A 3,923-nucleotide genomic window follows, 5' to 3' on the forward strand; every position below is an offset into this window, starting at 1 on the left:
ATTATGGATCTATCGTTCAGGAACTATTTTTTAGCCTGCTGATACTGGACTGAAATCATTCATTAACCATTAGGAGAAGGGTACTACAAATAATCTTGTGACATTTGTGGTCTTTTCCACTCATGTGGCATGGTCATCTGAAAATTGAAGGTTTGAATTACTGTACTTTCACATTTTGTGATTTCATCTTGCATTTTAAGTTGCCTTGCATTTCCCAATTGCTCACTGCTAATTCCTGCATTTCAAGGAATTGGGGCCCTGAAATATAAGAAATGAGAAATTGAGATGGGTCTTCAATTACTTTCTCTTGGCATGTTGCATGGGCATAGGTGGGAACTTTTGCCCTAGTTATCTGATGATGCGGATAACTGGGAGCTGGGATCCTAGGACCCATGGATCCTGTAGAAGAATAATACCTTTTAGACATCATATCAGCAAAATTTGAGTATAATCAGGAAGAATGCTTCAGAAATATGGAGAAAAACAATTTGGGACCAGCGAGTTAAAACAATAAACAGAGCAGCAGAGTAAAATCCCTTATAGATTAGAGGAAAACAACATTGTTTTTTTTTACCATGTGAATTCAGAAGACCAATAACACGTAGAAAGTATCACAAGTTTATACCGAAAACATTGCATTGATCCTTTTTATATTCTAATATATATTCTAATCCTGATTATTTATATTCCAATCTATTTATTGGAATAATATAAATTAATTTGTCAAATTATCAATTAATTCCAGTAAGATCCACTTTGTGAAATATAAAATCAACACATATAAATATAAAATATATAATTATCTATAAGAAAATGTTTTGCATTGTTCCGTTGTGGTTAGGGCATCAAAGGCAACTGTTTTAAAGTATTATTCCATTGCCTCTACCTCATTGTTTGGGAGAATTAGAACTAAAGCTTTACCATTCGGGGATGTACAGCTTAGAGGCAAGAGGAAACACTGTGGTTAAAACACTACCAATTTCAGGCCTAATAATGAGGAGAAACATATGGTCTTCTCCTGGAGCTATGGAATATATTTGGTGATAGAAAATCAGTGGTGTAACTTCCTGCCTGGTTGGATGGTAGTCAGGCCAGGACATTAGGTAATCATGCATATGAACAATTTTTTCACCTTCTTGGCTTTAGCTACTTTTGGAATGGTAGGGTGTAATAAGCAGTTATATTTTGAAAAAAAAATACCTTCTAGTCCGAACAGTTCTGTCTGAACTGTTCGTCTCTATATAATCCCTTGTAACTAAGATTAGTTTTGCTCCAGTAAGACAATCTATGCTGTCAGGGTAAGACATTCTGGTTGGGCTGTTCCTATACGAAGCAAGGGTAAAAGGTCACGGAGACATTTGTGCCAGCAAGACCTCATTTGGGAAATTTTAAGCTGCAGAAATTTAGAAGTAGCTCTTAAGCAAGGCTTACTTTGAATCCATTAGCTCCACAAAGCTAAATCAGTTAATAAATAAGTACTTGAAAATCCATTACCTTTGCACCTATCTATAACAGCTTAAAAGTATGATCAAATTTCAAATGAAAAAGACTTAAAATAGTCATTTACAAAAACTTGCAAATGTGAGCAATCGAACAAACAACATAAGTTTTTTTCCACCATACACAGAATTTTACAGAAATAAGATGAATAGCAATTTTGGGAACAATAAGGTTTCCTTGTTACAAATAGGCAACCAAGGATATATACCTGTCTTAAGATTGCATCATTGATTACTTAAGTTTATAGGATACTACATGCTTCAGCAGCAGGTCTACCCGAATTACAATACAGAGATTTACATGCCTCTTGCACAAGGATGATATGAAAATTTGTGAAGTATTCCATATTTTTCATTCTTCAGATGCAAGAAATGAAAAACTGTTATTCAAAAGTTGATTACAAATATACAAGTGTAATAATATATGTAATTCATAGAAATAAAAGTTAGTTTGACATCAGTGTATTCAATCTTCACCATTTTAGAAAGGCCTTTACATAGCATAACCTTTATAAAACTTTTGAAATAAATAACATTGTCATTTTATCCGAAAGAAATAAAATTCTATAAGGACCTAGGAATTAAAAGAATCTTAAAATGTTTCTGTATGGAATGCAATCTGAAAGGACACATTTATTAATGAACGTATGTATTATAAAACAATGTCGAATTCAAAGTATTATATCTAGGAGCGAATGAAACAGATTATGGACATTATACAAACAGAATACTAAACATTTTAAAATATACTTTTTCAGACAAGCACCAGAAATATCTTTAGTTTCTGTAATACTCATTTCAACAGATAAATTAAAATTTTTTTCTGATTTAAAAAATCACAAACTCTATAGAAATCATTATAGATGTATACAAACAACTAAAATATATTTTGACATCAAAGTCAGGCAATTCACTTGGAAGAATACCATGGAATACATGAATTTTTAATGTAAGGTATTGCTGTTTCTTTGTATTGTGAAAATATTTTCTATGGTCACATAGGATGGACTGGCAATTTTGAAATTAAAGAAACTTAACTGATCCATTAGGACTCAGGAGAACAATTTGTACAGCTTTCCACAACTTCAAAGAGGTAGTGATACATACTTATCCTTTTGGCAATATCAAATTCAGTTTCTTCCAAGTTGTGCTTCAGAACTGACTTGATATAATGGTTCAATAGAAGGAGATCCAGCGTATCATTGCTATATCTATTCCCAGCAGCAAGATGCATGGGGGTCAAGAGGCCTTTAACTTGGCCATTGGTATCTGCATCATGATGAAATAAAGAAGCCACTCTGTTATTATTCCATCTATATGTACTGTGCAGGGATGTCCAGCCATTCACAGTTATTGCATGAATATCTGCCTTGAGCCACCAACTCATGGACAATATCTAAGTGTCCACTGTAGGCTTCTCGATGAAGAGGGGTATACTCATCCTCATCCCTAGTAATCACATGAGTGACCTTTTTGGAAAGTAGTCTCTGCACTGTAGTAAGGCGATTATTTTCAGCAGAACAAAGAAGAATTTTCCTTGGATACTATTTCATTTTTTTTGCAATTGATACCATTTCTCACTTTTTCATCTTGTTCCTCAACTTCATCAGAATTGCCTAACCAGAGACTTTGAGTGCCAGTGAGAATGAGCTGTCCATGTATTTCCCCAATAGTTCACATTGGATGAAATGGTCAGAAAAATCTGGTGAATTTGCTGCATCTGTTTTTTTCACTATTATTTATTTTCTCTTTTTTCATTTTTACTATTCTAAATTATTCTAACTGGAGAGTAGGGAATTGGTATAGAGCAGAGGAAAGATTTTCCTCCGTATTTAAAGGTACAGACTGAAAATGAGGACCAGTGTTGTCTTCTTTTGCAGCTTATTCTAAGAATGAGAAAACAGGAAATAATATCTTCTATGTAAATGAATTGGGATATGGCAGAGCAGAAAGTGAAATGATGCAACCAAAAATATAAAAGCAAAGTAAATTATGATAATTATGGAGCAATCATATTACTTATAAGAACCATGAAAGGGAGAGAGGAAGAGAGAGAGAGATGTGCAATGATTTAGCTAGCCACAAAATCCATCCCTCTCATCAAATTATAGAGCAAATAAATTTATTTTTTAAAAGAGATGGAAATAGAATTTAAGATCAGATGTCTCCATTGTTTTTAATTATATTCTTATTATCTTAAATACTTGTACAAGGGAATTTTCATTCAACATATCAGTTTTTTAAAGTAAAATGGATCTTTATATAACTTTTCCACACCCTTCCAAACCTCACTCCACTTTAATTTTTTCTAGTTTCATACTATCTGTATTGAATATTATACCTTCAGGCTCCTCCTCCATAACTCTCTTTATTCCTTCCTTTTGACTTCCACTCACATATTCCAAGTGATAGTTTCCTGGTATT

The 3,923-nt window shown here is 33.2% G+C and overlaps 1 pseudogene; it reads left to right on the top strand.

Moving 5' to 3' along the window:
* Positions 1 to 1,755: 1,755 nt before the first annotated feature.
* LOC138818451 (U6 spliceosomal RNA) lies at positions 1,756 to 1,852 on the top strand (annotated as a pseudogene).
* Positions 1,853 to 3,923: the final 2,071 nt, after the last annotated feature.

The sequence above is a fragment of the Dipodomys merriami genome, unplaced genomic scaffold (assembly GCF_024711535.1).
Source record: "Dipodomys merriami isolate MVZ:Mamm:240054 unplaced genomic scaffold, mDipMer1.0.p SCAF_76, whole genome shotgun sequence".
NCBI lineage: Eukaryota > Metazoa > Chordata > Mammalia > Rodentia > Heteromyidae > Dipodomys > Dipodomys merriami.